A 20,862-nucleotide genomic window follows, 5' to 3' on the forward strand; every position below is an offset into this window, starting at 1 on the left:
AGAGAAAATAAAACTTTAAGTTTTCCCCAAATCTTTTTCTGCTATTATTAGGATTAACAGTGACAATCATTTGGTCACAACTGGTACTGATTGTTTCAAGACCAAACTATAAATAGAGTCTTCAGAGCTTATCTAATAATGGAATAAGTTACCCCGCCAACATTTGTGTAATGTTACTCACTGCTGGTTTGACTATCTGCCTAAATTAGGCACATGTTAATTGGTAACAATGCATATACACGTACTTTGTCCAGACATCTTCATATATAGAAGACACCAGAACCATGAAAACACATTTCACTATTCTTCTTATTAAATATTCTAAAACAATTAAAATATATATTAAGCCTCTACCCAAAAGATCAACAACCAGTTGTTTCATTTGTAAGGAAAATAAGAAGAAATAATAAAGAAAATAAGTTATACTCTTTATACCACTTTTATATGTATTCTTCTATTAATGTTAATTTAATTTTAAAACTTTATTTATTTATTTATTGAGAGAGAGAGGAAGAAAGGGAGAAAAACATCGATGTGAGTGGGAAACATCACATAAATCAGTTGCCTCTTGTACACACCCCACCAGGGACCAAACATACAACCTAAGCATGTGCCCGGACCAGGAATCAAGCTGGCTATGATTCACTTCACAGAATGACATCCAACCAAATAAGCCATACCAGTCAGGGCTGATGGAATGTTTTTACATGTCATCTCTTTTATGCTTACAGTATTCATTGGAAAAAAGTTTAAAAAGAAGATGATTGTCGGTACTCTAAATAACTTATATAATAATTAAGAAAAAGGAAAAATTACTGTATGGAAGAAATTGGCCATAAAGAAACTGGAGAATTACGTTTACAAAAAGGTAAACATTTTCAACCGCTACTAAAAAAAAACCCCACTATATCTGGATGTGTGCTTGGTTATTTCTGCACACATCCAGACCCAGCAGAGGAAGCCACAAACTGTAGATACCTGGAACTTCCAAACAGGTTTCCCAGGACCAGTCGCAGGCAGCGTTTGACATTGCACTGCACCAGAGCCCCTCCCAAGAAGCCCAGAGCCAACACTCTCAGTGGTCAGCTTCAGACAACATCAGAGCAGGATCCATGGAGCTTCACAAGCAGCATTTCCAAAGGGAGATTTCAGTAGGCACCAAACCCTGCTGAAGTGAATTCTTCATGTGATCAACACCTGCATAGCAGCTTGCACACCATGGTCAGTGTTGAGCCTCACAGTCAGCCAGCCTGAGGGTTGATCCCACGCATGAGTGGGCCAATAGCAATCAAGACTCAATTACAACAGGAGGGCTCACTAACCCACACAAAGGACATTCCTCAAGCACCCAGCTCAGATGATTAAGGAAACTGCACTACTGAACCTCACAGGGCACCTACTGTATTAGGCTACCCCATGAAGACTGGAAACCATAGTCGATCTATCTAATACATAGAAACAAACACAAAGATGCAGCTAAAATGGGGAGACAAAGAAATAGGTCCCTAATGAAAGAACAGAAGAGCTCTCCAGAAAAAAAGAATTAAATGAAGTGGGGGAAAGCAATTTACCAGATATAGTTCACAATAATGCTTAAAAGGATGCTTAACAGCATGAAAAATGACATAGAAGCCATAAGAAAGGACCAGTCAGAAATGAAGAATACCATATCTGAAATGAAGAATACACTGGAAGGAATAAACAGTAGTTTGGATGAAGCACAGGACTCAGTCAGCAATTTTAAAGACAAGGTAGAAAAAAGCATCCAATCAGAGCAGCAAAAAGAAAAAAGAATTAAAAAATGATAATAGTTTAAGGGCCTTTGGGATAATATGAATGATAACAACATTTGCATCATAGGTATACCAGAAGGAGAAAAGTGAGCAAGGGAATGAGAACCTATTTGAAGAAATAATGACCAAAAACTTCCCTAACCTAGTGGAGAAAAAAGACACATCATAATTAAAATGCCAAGGTTAAAGACAAAGAAAAAGTATAAAATCCTCAAGAGAAGGTTAGTTACCTATAAGGGAGATCCTATAAGACAAAACTGATTTCTCAACAGAAACATTTCAGTCCAGAAGGCATTGGCATGAAATATCTAAAGTGGAAAAATACAAGGAACTTTTTGATGCATTGCTGTATTTAGTTTGGTAATATTTTGTTGAGGATTTTAGTATCTATGTTTATCAGGGATATTGACCTATAATTTTCTTTTCTTGTAGTGTCTTTATTTGGTTTTGTAATTAGGGTAATGCTGGCCTCATGAAAAATTAGCTTGGGAACCTTCCCTCCTCTTAAATTTTCTGGAATACTTTGAGAAGAAGAGGTCGTATTTCTCCCCAGAATATTTGGTAAAATTTACCTGTAAAGCAATCCAGTCCAGGGCTTCTGTTTGTTGGGTGGGGGACGCAGGGGTATTGATTCCTGCTTCCATTTCACTAGGTGTAGTCTGTCTATTCAGATTCTCTGATTCTACCTGATTTAGTTTTGTTAGATTGTATGTTTCTACAAATTTATGAAATTTATGTATTTCATCCAGGTTGTCTAGTTTGTTGGCATATAGTTGTTCAGAATATTTTCTTTACACTCCTTTGTATTTCTTTGGTGTCAGCTGTTATTGCTCCTCTTTCATTTCTGATTTTATTTATTTGGGTCCTCTCTTTTTCTTGATGACTCTGCTTAAAGGTTTGTCAATCTTGTTAACCAGCTCTTGGATTCATTGATCTTTTGTATTGTTTTTTGTACTCTATTTTGTTTATTTCTTCTGTGATCTGTATTATTTTCCTTCCTTCTATTCACTTTGGGCTTGTTTGTTATAAATTTTCAAGTTCCTTTAAGTATAAAGTCATATTGTTTATTTGAGCTTTTTCTTGTTTTTTAGAGATAGGTTAAATTGTCTTTTTTTCCAGGAATGCAAGGTTGCAACATTTGCAAATCAGTAAATGTGATTCACCACATAAATAAAGTGAAGGATAAAAACCACATGATCATATCAATAGATGCAGGAAACATATTATATAAAGTCCAGCACCCATTTATGATAAAAACTCTCAACAAAGTGGGACTAGAGGGAACATTCCTAAACATAATAAATGCTACATATGACAAACCCATTGCCAGCATCATACTCAACAGGCACATACTACAAGCATTCCCTTTAAGATCAGGAACAACTCAGGGATGTCTGCTTTCACCTCTCTTTTTAACATAGCACTGGAAGTCCTAACCACAGCAATCAGACGAGAAGAAATGAAAGGCATCCAAATTGAAAAGAAAGTAGTAAAACTGTCTCTTTTTTGCAGATGGCATGATACTATACATAGAGAACTCTGAGGATTCCACCAAGAAAGAAACTACTAGAACTGACAAATGAATTCAACAAAGTAGCAGGATACAAAATTAATATAAAAAAATCAGTTGCATTTTATATGCCAATAATGAACCTCTGGAAAGAAAAATTAAGAAAACTGTCCTATTCACAATTGCTTCAAAAAGAATAAAATACCTAGGAATAAGCCTATTGAAGCATGTAAAAGACCTGTACTCAGAAAATTATAAGACTGAAAAGAGAAATTAAAAAAAGATACAAATATGTGGAAGCACAACCTGTGGTCATGGATTAAAAGAATTAACATTATTAAAATCTCCATACTATTCAATATAAGTAATCTATAGATTCAGTGCAATTCTTATCAAGATTTCAATGATGTATTTCACAAAACTAGAACAAATATTTCAAAAACGTATGTGGGACCACAAAAGGCCTTGCATAGCAACAGCAATCTTGAGAAAGAAGAACAAAGTTGGAGGAATCATACTACCTAATATCAAACTATACTATAAAGTCATAATAATCAAAATGGCATGGTATTGGCATAAAAAACAGGCACATAGATCAATGGAACAAAATAGGGAGTCCAGAAAGAAACCCACACCTTCATAGTAATTAATATTCAATAGAGGAAGCAAGCATGTGTGTTGGGCAAAAGATAGTTTATTCAATAAATGATGTTGGGAAAATTCTACAGGAAAAGGAAACTAGACCACCGTCTTATACCACACATATGAATAAATTCAAAATGGATCAAAGACTTAAACGTTAGACCCAAAACCATAAAAATCATATTAGAAAACAGGCAGCAAAATCTCAGACATTGATCATAGCAATATTTTATTGGATATATACCCCCAGGCAAGAGAATCAAAAGAAAAAATTAACATAATGCACTACATAAAAGTGAAAAGGTTTTATACAACAAAGAAAAGCATCAACAAAATGAAAAGACAACTCATAGAATGGGAGACTGTATTCACCAATACATCTGATAAAGGGTTAATATCCAATATTTATAAAGAACTTACAAAACTCAATACCAAAAAAACTTCCAACAGCCCAATTAAAAAATGGGCAACGAACCTGAATAACACTTCTCCAAAGAGAACATACAGATGGGTAATAGACATGAAAAGACGCTCAACTTTACTCATCATCAGAGAAATGCAAATTAAAACCACAATGAGATACCATCTCATACCAGTCAGAATGGCTGCAATCAATAAATCAACAATCAACAAGTGCTGGTGAGGATGTCCTTTTTGGGGGAATGCAGATTGGTGTAGCCACTGTGGAAAACAGCATGGAGATACCTCAAAAATTAAAAATGAATCTGCCTTTTGACCCACTGATCCCACTTCTGTGAATATATCCAAAGGAACCCAAAACACTACTTCAAAAGAACATAAGCACCCCTATGTTCATTGCAGCATTATTTACAATCACCAAGACAGGGAGGAGGCCCAAATGCCCATCAGTAGGTGAGTGAATAAAACAACTATAGGACATTTACACAGTGGAATACTACTCTGCTGTAAAAAAGACAAAAATTTTATCCTTTGCAACAGTATGGATGGACCTGGAGAACATTATACTAAGTGAAATAAGCCAGTCATGGAAATAAAAAATACCAATGATTTCACTCAGACGTGGAATCTAATGAACAAACTGAACTAATAAGCAAAACAGAAACAGACTCATAGATAGAGAGCAGGGTAACAGCTAAGGGTGGGGGAGGTTAGAGGATGGAGGGATTGAGCAAAAAGGGAAAGGGCTCAGGGACACAGACAACAATGTGGTGATTGTGAGGGCAGGGGGGTATAAGGACACTAAATGGTAATGGAAAAAATACAATAAATAACTAAAGAACCTGGAAGAAAAGAAAGAAGAAAAACAAGGATCTATGACCGAAACTAGTTTACCCAGCAAGGCTACCATTTAAAATTGAAGGAGAAGTTAAGAACTTTCCAGGCAAAAAAAAAAAAGCTAAAGTAGTTCATCACCACCAAACCAGTATTATAAGCCGATTCCTCTCACCCCCACCTCTGGCAACCACTAATCTGTACTCTATCTACAAGAACTTACAATGCAAAGAGGGAACCTTAATGTAATCTATGAACCTTTACTTAATGAAACAATAATAACAAAGGAATAAATTATTGATAAACTTAACAATGAGTGAATCTTCAGGGAATTATGCTGAGTGAAATATTATTTGTGTAATTTTTTAAAAGGAAAAATTATAGAAATAGAGAAAAGGTTAGTGGTGGGAAGAATTAGGGAGGGAAGTGGGAATGGCTATACCAGCCAGTGAGGGATCCGTATGGTGATGGACTGTTGTGTATCTTGACTGTGTCTGTGGATACACAGACTGTGACAGAAATACACACACACACAAGTACAAGCAAAACTGAAACATCTTCATAAATCAGTGGATTGTATCAATGCCATTGTCCTGCGTATGATATTTTTAATACAGTTTTCCAAGGAGTTACCACTGAGAGAAACTGGGATACATGGGATCTCTCTACATTTTATATCTTACAGCCACACATGAATGTACAATTATCACAAAATATACAGTTTAATTAAATATAACAGGCAATATATTTATATAGAACATGTATGTAAATACACACTTATTTATATTAAGCCTATTCTGTATTTAGTAATTTAAGTGAAAATAGTACTTCTGTTTTTGTAAGCTCTTTACATCATATGCTATAAAAAGAATATAGTTGGAATCTAAGTATGCCTCATGAAGTAAAACAGTGTAACTGCTGGTCTCAACTGTAGGCAAAATAGTTACTTTGGTTTAATTTTAGTATTCCTAAACAGGGACACATATTCCATTTAAGTTTCCAAAGTTGGTCATGGTTATTATTGTTTTTTAAAAAAGCCAGTAAACTTCAGTATCTAGTATTGAAATCCTGGCTGTTTTGTGTTTTTAAAACAATCTGTCATCAAACGAAAAAAAGGTTGATAGATTTAAAATTTAATTCACTACATTTCTAATACCTAATCTATATAAAACACTGCAAAAGTGGTGCTGGAGTTACCAAAAAATTAATGAACAGCCTTTGCCCTTATGGTTTAGTGTGGTCATGTGGGAACACTCATTTACTCAATAAACCTTTATCGAGATCCAGTGTCTGCCCCCGACACAGTGCTAGGCACTGAGTTTGCTAACATAATCTTTGCTTTCCTAGAACCCGCTGAGTGGGTAAAACTCATACAGGACAGATCAGGTGAAATATGAAAAACATCATAAGAGAGGCACCAAGAATTAGAAGTGTTTAAAGGAGAAAGAAATCACATCAGGTCATGTGATCAGGAAAAGATTCATAGAGAAGATGATATGAAATAACTCTTGAGGGGAGGCATGGGCCTTGGGGCACGGGGTGTGGCGTTCATGTTAACACTAGTGGGGACGTTGAAGAGCATACAGCCTGTTCTGTGACAGTTGATAGGCTTGTTTGATTGGAACGGAGTAGTTGAGAACAGTAAGACTGAAAAGAGGAATGTAAGGTTTTGACAGTCAAGGTGTAGACCTTGGAGATTCTCATTCAAGTGCACAGTATAATTGGAACTGCTCTTAGGAATAAAAATCAGTCAGTGGTGTGTAGGACTGGAGTAAATGGGAGTGAGTGAGACCCCAGAGCACCATAGGAATTTGGCAGGGTCATTTAGGTGGCGGGGGGGCGGGGTAAAAAGGAGGGACAAAGTTAATAATCCAGTTAATTGAAATTTAATTTTGTATAAGAATTTCCTGGAATGGTTGTTAAAATGTAGATTCCTGGCCCCCACTTTCAGAGAATTCAAATATGAAATATGTTTGAATAAGGTTCCCAAGTGATTCTATCTCTGGGGGTTTGCCTTAATCCCTTCCCTCATCCACTCAGGGAAAGTTCTTTTAGAAGGCACTAGGGAAATTGCTCAAAGAGCCAGATGGGCATCCATCATATGCTAGTCTTTTTGCTAGGGACTTTACATACATTACTTCATTTAAGGAAGTAGGTATCATAATCCATGTTTTATACATGACTAAAATAAGGTTTTTATTGATTGTGCATTATTTCCCCAGGAGTCCATGTCTGGTGCTCTTGCCAGAAAGATCCGTGTTGTATCCTGGCATTCTGTTTGAGCTCTGAGCAGACCGTTGTCTCCTGGGCTTCTTCAGTCTTCTGGAGCCTCTTCTTTGAGCCAAAGCTTTGAGTCCATTTCAGCTCTCTGTTGAGTGTCAGCCACTCTGCCAGAATCTGAGAGTACCCCCATCCCTGCCCTCACAGGGCTCCAGTCTAGTAGAACAGACTCATAAACTAATCATTTGAATCTTACACAATAAGCAGTCAGATGCTCTGGATCCCCTAAAGGAAGAATAAAGGAGGACACTAATTTCAGCCTGGGAGTTGAGACAGCTGGACAAACTCTACCATATTATGGTCTCCACCCTCAGCTGGGACCGTAGCCTGCTGAGCAAGGCCTTCGTGTGTTTAGTCCCTTTTCTCCATTCCTCACAATAATTATATCAAATGTCTGACTCTTTAGTCAAGTATCACCTGCCCTAATATTCTTTGAAACCAATTGTATCCTTAGCTCAGAGAGCACGTGGAAACAGTGAAACATGAATTCCTTCACCTTCCTGCCTCACACCCTATTCCCACTCACCTGCTTTCCTCTAGTCTCAGGGACAAGGATGTCCAACCTTATGGCCTCTCTTGGCCACACTTGGTGAAAGAAGAGTTGTCTTGGGTCACACATTAAACACACAAACACAAACACAGCCCTGGCTCAGTGGATTGAGGGCGGGCCTGCGAACCAGAGTATCGCGGTTCGATTCCCAGTCAGGGCACATGCCTGGGTTGCAGGCCAATTCCCAGCAGGGGATGCATGAGAGGCAACCACACACTGATGTTTCTTTCCCACTCTTTCTCCTTCCCTTCCCCTCTCTCGAAAAATAACTAAATAAAATATTTTTTAAAAAAACCACAAACACAAACAAAAAATCTCATGTTTAAGTAAATTTACTATTTTGTGTGGAGCCGCATCCGTAGCCATCCTGGGCCACACGCAGCCCACAGGCTGCAGGTTGGACACCTCTGCAAGCCCACCTTTGACTTACGCTCTGAACCCTTCTTGCATCAGCCCTAAACTTTCTTTGTTTGGCCTAGACATTTTCTGATTAAAATTTTTGAAGTTAGTACCTTTAGAATCTAAAGTTTAGATGAAGGATGTTCTCTAGTTCTTATTCCTGCCTATTGCATTGCACTTTATATTTGTGTTATTTTTCTGGCCCCACTGAGCATTTGAAGAGATTTCCAGGCCTATAGACCTCAAAGTTAAAACTAACTCCAGTCTTTTCTTCAACTGAGTAAGTTACTAACATAGCTAAGATGCAACCTATTTAGAAGCTGGGGTGCAGGGTTATCTGAGCAAGTGACTGGTGATGAGTGATGGTGAGTCACGTACTTGTCCATCATGGATTGGCCAGATACTTATTCCTAGAAAAATGGAATGTTGCCAGTGACCATGGCAAAGGGAATACAGTACCTTCAGCCTGAAAACAGTATAGTTCTACCCAAAACCTGTCCCAGTAGAATAATTAACATGGCAGAAGTTGGGATCCCCTTCTCTGAATGGACAATTAAAAGAAATCCTTCTCAATATCAGAAGTGTCTTAGATAGGAGGTTTGCTTGACTACCATAACAACGTGTCACGGACTGGGTGGGTAAAGAGCAGATACTTCTCAAAGTTCTGGAGACTGGAAACTGCACACTCAAGCTGCTGGCAGACTTGGCTCTTGGAGACAGCGCCTTTCCTAATGTGCAGATGGCTGACTTTGCTGTGTCCTCACATGGCTGAGAGAAAAGAGCTCTGATCTCTCTCTGTTTTTATGAGGACACTGATCCCATTATGAGAGCCCCACCCTCATGACCTTATCACAACCTAAACACCTCCCAAAGGTCTTGCCTCCAGATACCAACACCCTGGGGATTAGGGCTTCAGCCTATGAATCTGGGGGGCATAAACATTCCACGCATAACATGGGTGTTAGTTTTCACCAACGATTGCCTAATATGTGGTGTGTGTAAAAATTGGAAGAAATAGCTGCAGTATTTTCACTTATACCTCTGGAACATAAAAGTATGTCTGTGATACTTAGAGTTTTTAGTCCCATGGGATTAACTAATGACTGGAAAACATTGTCACCTCAGTCAATTTCATTGTCCTCATGCTTTGTATGCAAACAAATGCATACAATTTCTTTTTTTGAGATTAAAAGGTGAAATGCACATTTTAAATTAAGTATTGGTATGGACTTGACTTATTGTCTTTATAATTGCTTTATAAATTGTTTGCTTTATTCTGGTACTACATCATTTTTTCATAATCTGTTCCAAATTTTGAGTATATAAAGGAAAACTATAAGATTATATAAAGAGTTTTGAATAATTTAGGCTTGTGATATCCTGTAGAAGAATACACAGTTTGGGTCCTGGCTGGTGTGGCTCAGTGGATTGAGTGCCAGCCTGTGAAGCAAAGGGTTGCTGGTTCAATTACCAGTCAGGGCACATGCCTGGGTTGCAGGCCAGGTCCTTGGTGGGGGGTGCGCCAGAGGCAACCACACATTGCTATTTCTCTCCTTGTCTTGCTCTCTCCCTTCCCCTCTAAAAATAAATAAATAACATCTTTAAAAGAAAAAAAAAGAATACACGTTTAGAAACATATCTAACTAACTATTGTAGCTCAACTATAGAGAAAGAAATTATTACAACCTTTTAGAAGTGTCAACATCATATATACCAAGCATTTATGATGTTGCAGAAATCTCATCTCTTTTTAAGGGCATTATAAAGAATTGAACTGTATTCTATCTTTAATCAACTTATCCTTTAGTTTTAAAACATAACAGGCTTGTGAGACACCTCAAGAGACTTCTGTAAAACACAATTGCTTTCAACTCACAATGCATGTACATACAAAAAAGGCATACAGATACTTTCAGTCTTGTGAGCAGAGCTCACATTAACCATTGTTTTTCCATCACGGTCTAGTCCTCTCACACCAGTGTCTCTGCTCCCACAACCCTAAATGGTTTCCTGATTTTACTGGCATATGCCAAGACCAGAATTCTGACTGAGCTAACAGCAGTGCTGAGCCAGCCTAGAGTGATGTACGGGGAAGAGACCTCAGGATGAAATCTAGGTGACGAAAGGGAAAGGTCACATCAGATAGGGAGAGGGATCTTCTGGACCAGGAGATGAGGGTCACAAGTAGAATATAAACATCCCCTGCTCTGAAACATAGCAGTTAGTCTATGTATCATTTAGCCAATTATAATTGGCCTTGTGTTTTCAGACTGAGTTCTAGGATAGTCAAAGACATTTGACAAAATCCAGGAAGAGATCTGACTGATACTGTGCAGGCTGGCTGACTACCTGTTATCTTTCAGTACACGTCTAACTTAGTTTAAGAAGCAAGACCTAGGAACAGGCCAGTTAGAAGAAATAATGGCAAAATAGGTGTCATTTACTGCAGCAAAAGAAAGTAAAGTACTCAGGAAATGTCCAGGGACTTTGTGAAGACAAATAATATATTTTTTTTTGTAAAACATAAAAGATTTGAAGATCTTGTTTTAAATGAGAGATGTGAATACCTTGAAGAGATCAGTTCTTCTTTTATTAATGTTGAGGTTCAATGAAATTACAAGTGAAGTATTAAAGATTTTTTAAAATAGTGATATGTTGCTTGTTTGTTTTATTGATTAGGTTCCACTTATAGGTGAAATCATATGGTATTTGTCTTTCATCAGAGACAGTGAAATAAAGAATGAGGTGACAGTAACCAGAAGGCAGTGGGGAGGGGTGACGGGGAAAAAAAGGAAAAGGCCATCAAAGAGTGTGTATAAAGGACCCATAGACGAAACGAAAGGGGGGAAGGGTTGCGGGTGGGAGGTGGGGGTAGGTGGGGCAGGGGAGAGTGGTGGCAGGAAATGGAGACGACTGTACTTGAACATGAAAAAATTGTTACATAGAAAAATAAATAAAGCTTAATGGTGTGGAAAAAAATCATTGATATGATTCCAGAGTTTAATCTGAGAGGATAAACAACCAAGAAGAGGAATGAAATGTCTGAAAATAGAAAAATGAGGGAGGATTTGTGGCACTATATATTCAAATTAGGTAAAAACTCTAATAACAAAATCATGTTATACCATTTCAATGTTAGACAATGAAGAAGAAAGAATAGATAAACTAGAATCAGATCCTATGCCATATTATTTTTTAATACAGAGGAAATGTTTTTAGTCAATGTTATTGAACATTTTTTGTTAGCAAATTAACTAATAGTTGCTTGTAAAGCTGTCCAAATTACAGTGACGTAACCAACTAGTCTGTCCTTCCCCCTCCCCCACCCCACCCCACCCCTACCCCCACCTCCACATACAGTAAGGATTCTAGAGGTTGGAGCCAGGGCTGGGCCTGCTGCAGACCCTCCAAGATGCCTTCAGGGCTCTATTGTTCTACTCAACCATGGCTTTAGTCTTTGTGCAAAATAGTTATCTTATCTTCACTATTCTATCCACATTTCTGGAGGAAAAAAGAAGGAAGGATAAAAGCATGTGTTGGCTGGGACCTAGCACTATCAAGAATTATAGCACATGGCCAGCTCTAGTAGCAAGGGAGTCTGGGGACATCTATTATCTTAAAATAATTCCCTGAACAAAATCTCATGCAAGTCCAGGAAGCACAGAGTCCCAAACAAGATGAATGCAAAAAAGGACCACACCAAGACACGCCATAATTAAAATGCAAAAAATTAAAGACAAAGAGGGAATCTTAAAAGCAGCAAGAGAGAAGCAGATAATTACATTCAAAGAGTTCCCATAAGACTGTTAGCTGATTTCTGAAAAGAAACTTTGCAGGCTAGTAGGGACTGGTGAGAAGTATTCAAAGTGATGAAAAGCAACCTAGATTACTCTATCCAGCAAAGCTATCATTTAGAATGGAAGGGCAGATAAAGTGCTTCCCAGGAATGTAAAGCTAAAGGAGTTCATCATCACCAAGCTCTTATTATATGAAATGTTAAAGGGACTTACTTAAGAAAAAGAAGATCAAGACTATGAACATTTAAAATGGCAGTAAGTCCATATCTATCAAGAATTGAATCTTGAAAACAAATTAAGCAAACAAACAGAACAGAGACAGAATCATAGATGTGTAGAACACTGGGAAGATGGCAAGTGGGGAGGGGACCTTGGTGAATGGGGGAAAAGGTAAAGGGGTTAAGTACAAATTGGTAGTTACAGGATAGGCAGGGGATATTAAGAACAAATATAAGAAATGGAGTTGCTGAAGAATTCATATGCATGGCCCATGGACATGAACAAGAGAGAGTGGATCAAAGGAGGGAGTAGGGGATGCTGGGTGGAGGCAGGCAAAGGGGGAAAATTGGGACAATTGTAATAGCAAAATAAATATAGTAGAAAAAAACACAGATTTTAAAAGTTTGGTTAAAAATAAAAGCAAACTGTGTCAATAATTTTTATGTTGTCTACATGTGAAATGATAGCATATCTGTTATATTAGAATAAACATATAATCAAAATTTTAAAACATCAGAGTCTAATATTTAGGGAGTAAGGAAGGGCAGATGTCATATAGAGGCAATCTGCACTGTAACCCACACAGTTATTTAGGGGAAAACTCCATGTGGGTACCACATTTCCTTTCCTGTACCTGTATCCTGAATAACAGAAGAAAATATATTCTCATTAATTATATATAATTAATGTATTATATGTTAATGATAATATAATAAGTACATTTATAATTTTACCACCAATCTGCACAAAATGTTTAAGAAAGTACTTTAATGAAATATATTGATGTATCATCATATTCTTTGTGGTGGGACTACTTATTATTTTTAATTCTTTCTATGTTTAAAATTTTTTCAAATTTTTCACAAGAAGCATATATTATTTTTATGGTTGGAAAAATAATAAACATTATGTCAAATGAAAATAAATAAAAGTAAATAAACATAGAACTTGTAAAATGCAATAGTGTAAACTCAGAGGTATATAAAGCTATCTACCTGGCAGAGAAAATGCCAAGGCTTTCCAGAATTTTAAACCCATTTCCTCTGGATCTATTTATGCAATTTCCCCAAATGTGAGAAACTTGAGTATGTAATTTGTGATACTACAATTATAAAATGTGAATAAGAATGAAAATAGGGGAAAATATTTTTTTGTTAAAAACGTTGGTAGCTCTGAAGAAGATAAATTCTAATATATGGTTATATAGTTACTATATGAAATTAGGCCAAAGAAGACATTTTACTAAATGATGGATTACGTGTGATCCTAGAGCAGCAGAAGGATTTTGATCTGGCTAAATGTTATTGGAATTAGCAAAGAGTACTAGTGTAAGAGGAAAGTAACAGGCACAGGTTTTAATATCTACAGTATCATGGAAAATCATGCAAGTGGTAATTGTGTGTAGGTAATAGTTAAGTGTCTGATAAGCCACAGTTACATGGATTTGGGAGCCTGCGTATGTTTGTGACTGCAAAGTCATTTTGTTTAGGGATGGGGAAGGTTTGGTTAGTTTAATATAATGCAGGAAAGTGAACGTATGAAGTTATTGACGGTTCAAAAATTATATGAGTATTTGGTCCTGACCTGTGTGGCTTGGTTGATCATTGTCCCGTAAGGAAAATAGTTGCCTGTTTGACTCCCAGATAGGACACACGCCTGGGATGTGGGCTTGTCCTAGCCTCGGACCCTTGTAAGAGGCACCCAATCAGTGTTTCTCTCCCTCTCTTTCTCCCTCCCTTTTCCTCTCTCTAAAAATAATTAAATAAAATATTGTAAAAATTATGTTTGGATATAATTCTGTTAAAAAATAGAATGAATGTTTCATATATATGCTAAATCTCAATGAAATAAGTAAACAACAGTAACCAATGCATAAGTAAATACAACTATTTGTGACAAAAGCATTGGTTTCCTATACATTATATTAACCTTACCTAGTATGGCTCTGTCTCTGCCTACTATAGATGATTCTTGTTTTGGTTTTGCATTTCCGTGGTAGTGGCCAAAAGCTTCTAGTTCTCCGTCTTGAGTGTTTTGGGAGATGTCTGTTTTCCTAACACATAAAAACATAAGCACAGTTAGAAGCAGAAGCTTCTGGAAAGTATGAAGAGATTCCCCCATCAACACCAGGCACCCTCGAGTTTTGTAGGATACATTACATTAAATGAATTAATCCCATGCTCATTTCAACTTTGCTCCTTTTCAGACATGAAATAAATCACATACAGATAATTTTTTAGAGTAGCGTTAGTTTCACAACAAAATTATTGGAAGGTACAAAGGTTTTCCCCAAACTGCCTGCTCTCACATATGCAGAGCCTTACCCATTATCAACATTACTCATCAGAGTGATACATTTGTTACCTAGAGTGAGTCTTAATTAAGGTGTCAATATCTCCTAAAGTCTGTAGTTCGCCTTCGGTTCCACTCTTGGTGTACACATTCTTTGGGTTTGGACAAATGTGTAGTGACTTATATCCATCATGATAATATCGTACAGAGTACTTTTACTGCCCTGGAAGTCCTCTCTGCTCTGCCTAGCTCTCTCTCCCCCTTACCTCAACTGCCTGCATAGTTTTGCCTTTTCCAGAATGTCATGTAAGTAGAATCATACAGTATGTAGCCTTTTCAGTTTGGCTTATTCACTTAATAAAAATATCTGTGTTTTTTTCATGGCCTGATAGTTTATTTCTTTTTAATGTTGAATAATATTCCATTGTCTGAATGTACCAAGTTTATTTATCCATTTACCTACTGAGGGACATCTTGGATCTTCCAAGTTTTTAAAATTATGAATAAAGCTACTATGAACATCAATGTGCAGGTTTTGTGTGAACACAGTTTTCAGCCCCTTTAGGTGACTACCAAGCAGCACATCGCTGGACCATGTGGTAAGCAGTATGTTAGTTTTGTAAATAACAGCCAAGCTGCCTTCCAGAGTGCCTATGCCACCTTGTCTCCCCACCAGCAACGTGTGAGAGTTCCTGCTGCTTCACACCCTCACTAGTTTGATGTTGGTGTCCCAGAGTTCTGTGTTAATAGTATGCAGTAGTATCTCACTCTGGTCTTAATGACATATGACATGATTTGGAGCATCTTTTTATATGCTTATTTGCCATCTGTGTATCTTCTTTGGTGAGGTGTCTGTTCAGATCTTTTCCTCATTTCTTAATTGGGTTATTTATTTTTGTATTGTTGAATTTTAAGGGTTCTTTGTATATTTGAGATAACAGTCCTTTATCAGGTATGTCATTCCTTTTACAAATGCTTTGGCCCACTCTGTGGCTTATCTCCTAATTTCACGTTATATTTTGCAGAACCAAAACGTTTTTAATTTTAATGAAAGCTAGCTTATCAGTTATTTCTTTTAAGAATTATGTCTTTGGTGTTGTATCTAAAGAGGTATCACCATACCCAAGGTCATCTAGGTTTTTCTCTGTTATCTTGTAGGATTTTGATAGTTTTGCATTTTACATTTAGATCTTTTGGTTCATTTTTATAAAAAGTATAAGAGTTGTGTCTGGATTCATCTATTTGCATGTGGATGTCCAGTTGTTCCAGCACCATCTGTTGAAGAGACTGTCTGCTTCATCAGATTGCCTTTGCTCCGTTGTAAAAGATCAGCTGACCGTATTTTTGTGGGTCCATTTCTGGCCTCTCTATTCTGTGCCATTGATCTATGTAAGTCTTTTTCCCCCGTTCCTTTTAGTTTTTTTCTTTTTTATTAAAAATTATATTTTATTGACTGCGCTATTGCAGTTGTCCCATTTTTTCCCCTTTCTCCTGCTCCACCATGCACCCACCCTCCCTCCAGCACTCCTGCCCACCTTAATTTGTATCCATGGGTTCTACATACAAGTTCTTTGGCTTCTCATTTTCCTCTACCATTCTTAATGCTCCCTGGCAATTTTGTACCTACCAATTATGCTTCTTATTCCCTGTACCTTTTCCCCCATTCTCTCCACTCTTACTCCCTGCTGATAACCCTCCATGTGGTCTCCATTTCTGTGATTCTGTTCCTCTTCTAGTTGTTTGCTTAGTTTATTTTTGTTTTTTAAGTTCAGTTGTTGATAGTTGTGAGTTTGCTGTCATTTTACTATTTATATTTTTTATCATCTTTTTTTCTTAGATAAGTCCCTTTAACATTTCATATAAATAAGGGTTTGGTGGTCATGAACTACTTTAACTTGACCTTATCTGGGAAGCACTTTATCTGCCCTTCCATTCTGAATGAAGCTTTGCTGGATAGAGTAATCTTTGATGTAGGTCCTTGCCTTTCATGACTGCAAATACTTCTTTCCAGTTCCTTCTTGCCTGCAAGGTTGCTTTTCAGAAATCAGCTGCTAGTCTTATGGGAACTCCCTTGTAGGTAACTGTCTCTTGTTCTGTTGCTGCTTTTAAGATTCTCTCTTTAATCTTGGGTAATGTAATTATGTGTCTTGGTATGTTCTTCCTTGGGTCCAACTTCTCTGGGACTCTGTGAGCTTCCTGGACTTCCTGAGAGTCTATTTCCTTTGCCACATTGGGGAGGTTCTCCTTCATTATATTTCAAATAAGGTTTCAATTTTTTGCTCTTCTTCTTCTCCTGGCACCCCTGTGATTTGGATGTTGGAACATTTAAAGTTGTCCTGGAGGTTTCTAAGCCTCTCGTAATTTTTTTTGAATTCTTGTTTCTTTATTCTGTTCCAGTGAATGTTTCTTTCTTTCTTCTGTTTCAAATTGTTGGTTCCAGTCCCAGTTTCCTTACCTTCACTGTGGTTCCCTGTATATTTTCTTTATTTCATAGCCTTATCTTCTTCCTCTATTTTGCATCTGTACTGGATCATTTCTGTGAGCATCCTTATTACTAGTGCTCTGAACTCTGCATCTGATGGGTTGTCTCTCTTCTTATTGCTTAGTTCTTTTCCTGGAGTTTTGATCTGTTCTTTCATTTGGGCCATTTTTCTTTGTCTTGGCACATTTGTTACATTGTAAGGGGCAGAGCCTTAGGTATTTTCCTGGGCAGAGCAACCCACTTCACTGCATTGTGGGGGAGGGGTCAGAGAGGGAACAATAATGCTTGCTTGGCTCTAGTCCAGCTTTCAGTCACTTCTGCTACCCACAAGTGAGTGGGGCCCTTCTGGTGCTGATTCCTGGGTGGTAGGTTTGTGTACATTGTAGGACCCTGTAGGTCTCTCCAACTGACTCTCCCGTGAGACTGGGAGTTTCTCTTACTGTCAAAACCCCCACAGGTTTTTATAGCCAGAGGTTTTGAGGCTTTCCTTTTCCTCACCGAATCCTTGGTTGTGTGGTCTGTCTCTCTTCCCAGTTGTTCATCCTGGTCTATCCACATGCAAATGTAAGCCTGCCCAGTTCACAAGCTGCCACCTTGCCGCGTGTCCTCTCTGCCCTGGCTGCCCAACTCCACCCCTCCTACCAGTCTGGATGAATGCTTCTTCTTTAACTTCTTGGTTGTCAGACTTCTATGCAGTCTTACAGTTCTTGATTTTTTGGCATTTCTGATTGTTTTTTGTTTTTAAATTGGTTATTGTCCTTCTTTTTTTTTGTATGAGTCCATCATGACTGGAAGTCCCCTGATATATGTAAGTCTTAAAGTCAGTAGTGTCAGTCTTCCTTTTTTTTTCTCCTTCAATGTTTATTTGCTATTCTGCATCTTTTGTCTCTCCATATAAACTAGAACTATTTTGTCAATGTCCACAAAATAACTTACTGGGATTTTGATTGGGATTGCATTGAATTTATTTATCAAGTTGGGAAGAACTTACAAATGGACAATATCGAGTCTTTATATTCATAAACATGGAATATCTTTTCATTTATTTAGTTCTTCTTTGATTTCTTTCATCAGAGTTTTGTACTTTTTTTAATATAGATCTTGTACTTATTTTATTAGATGTATACCTAATTATTTCATTTCATTGATTGCTAATGTAAGTGGTATTTTGTATTTTAACTTCAGTTACCACCGGGTCATTACTAGTATATAGGAGAACAATTGTCTTTTGTGTTTTAACCTTGTATTCCATAATGCTGCCCTAATCACTTAGTAGTTCAGGAGCTTTATAAAGAAAATCTTTTGGATTTTCTTTATAAATGTATTATGTCATCTGTCAACAAACACAGTTTTATTTCTTCCTTCTAAATTCATATACCTTTAATTTTCTTTTTTGCATTATCACATCAGTAAAACCTTCCAGTTGAAAAGTAGTGGTGAGAGAGGACATCCCAGCCTTACATCTAACTTCAGTAGGAATGCTTTGAGTACCTCAAAATTTTGTGTAATGTTAGCTGTAGGTTCTTATAGTAATCTTTATCAAGTTGAGAATGTTCCTCTCTATTCCTAGTTCACTGAAAGTTTTTATCATAAATGGGCATTTATGATTTAAGATTTTGTCAAATGAGTATTCTGCCTTAATTGATATGGCCATGTAATTTTCTTTTTTAGTATCTTAATATGATTGATTATATAATTGATTTTTGAATGTCAAACTAGCTTTTTATACCTGGAATAAATTCCACTTGGTCATGGTGTATAATTCTCTTTATATATTATTGGATTGGATTTGCTAATACTTTGTTAAGGATTTTTGCCTCTGTGTTCATGAGAAATATTGGTCTATAGTTTTCTTGTAATTTCTTTGTCTGTTTTGGTATTAGGATAATGCTAGCTTTATAGAATGGGTTAGAAAATGTTACTTTTGCTTCTATCCTCTAAAAGAGATTGAAGAGAATTAGTATATTTTTCCTCGAATATTTGCTAAGGAGCCTGGTGTTTTTTAGTAGGTTAAATTAAATAACTTCATTTCTAAAATGTCATGTGCAATTATATTCATTGTCCATAAATAGATATAATATTAGATAAAATTATAAAGAAAGAATATGATTTCAAGCTACTAGAAAGACTTTTCAAAATATTTCATTAGTAGTTAAATAGCAAAAATACCCATTACCATTAGCTTGTTCTGCCTAGGTTAAGACCATTACAAAAATGTATTGTAGGTTCATAAAACTTTCTCAAATGATAAGATTCAACTCTTTGTAATTTATAACAGAGGAAATCTTTTAGATTTTTAAAGTCAATATAAAGAAAATCTGCCTTTGAAATTGTTTAAATATAGGAAGGGGGCTGCCCTCACATATTTCTCCTAAAAATGTACATCTCTTTTCCCCAAGTCCTCACTATCAAGAACTTCTGAGGAGGTATGTTGGGCTGAAACATAAAAAGAGGCTGAAAACCACTGATCTAGAGAATATTCTCTTTATTAAAATATAAACAGTGAAACTGTGTCTACAATACATGAAATACATCTAGTTAATTAGAAGAGCCTGGTGGTTCCCCTACATTTTCATGAGGCCTAACTACTGTTGCTATCGCTCAAAGTCAAGGTGCCCAGACAGGACCACCTCTAGTCTGTATGGCAGATTCATATGAATTATTAAAAGGCACCCCTACCATTGGTTGGAAATCTGTTGTAATATGCTAGTTTTGTTAGAAGACACTTTACTCTGACAGACATTTGTCATAATAAATATATAAACTCATGTTAATTGCAACCCTTGGACATGGTACCTTTGTGTGCAGTACATTGCCTCACAATCACATGGGGCATTTGCAAGTAGGAAAAAAAAAGAAATTGCTATGGCAACATTTGTCTATAGCATGAAAATGAGGAAGCAGATTCGTTGCAGTAACTCCTGGAAAGTCCGCGTTCAGCAAATTGGTGGTGCTGGAGTGTTGTGGAGGTGGAGCGTGGGGTAGAGAGGGCTTCCATTATTGAGAATAAGAGCTTGGCAGTTGCTTTTTATATGTCTTCCAGTCAGTTAGAAAGAGCCTTCAAATTCCAAATACTTAGCTAAATGGAAAAGATTCTCTGTTTACAGAGAAAACACAAAGCTTGCTTCTTCCCCATCATTAAGCAGACCGAGTATACTTAGCAGAACTTTTCCACTTAGATGTCCAAGTTAAGGCTATCAGTGACTTGTGCTTGAAATCTAAACATTTTAGAAACATTTTGAAGGAAAAATGATTCACAGGAGCTTTCAAAAAAATCAAATAAATAGTTTGGGGGTTTCCATCTTGGAATTAGGATGTTTATTTAAGAAAGTCTATTAAAGCCCTCTTTCAAGCCCATGAAAATTATACTCAGAATCAAGTGGCAGCTAAGGATTCAGGAAATAGCTATCGATTTGTGAGAGAGAGGAAAAGAAAGGGTGATGAACAGAAGCAACTTGAACAGAAACTTCTGCTAATCATTCTTATTTCCTCCAACTTTGAAAAAGCATTCTGCCAGCAGCAGTTTAAAACATTCTCACTCCCAGATTAGCCTACCTAGGCAAGAGGTAGTACTCAGGGCATGACTCAGGCTGGGCTTTTCTGAGCAAAGGCACCAGAGTGGGTGGGGCTGACACACTGGCTGC

The 20,862-nt window shown here is 37.0% G+C and overlaps 1 protein-coding gene across 1 annotated transcript in view; it reads left to right on the forward strand.

Moving 5' to 3' along the window:
• The window catches only part of KIF6 (kinesin family member 6), a 425,073-nt gene that overhangs the window by 96,874 nt on the left and 307,337 nt on the right, over window positions 1-20,862 (forward strand). The window lies entirely within an intron of this gene.

Source organism: Artibeus jamaicensis, unplaced genomic scaffold (genome assembly GCF_021234435.1).
Source record: "Artibeus jamaicensis isolate MK-2021 breed Jamaican fruit bat unplaced genomic scaffold, CSHL_Jam_final contig_1803, whole genome shotgun sequence".
NCBI lineage: Eukaryota > Metazoa > Chordata > Mammalia > Chiroptera > Phyllostomidae > Artibeus > Artibeus jamaicensis.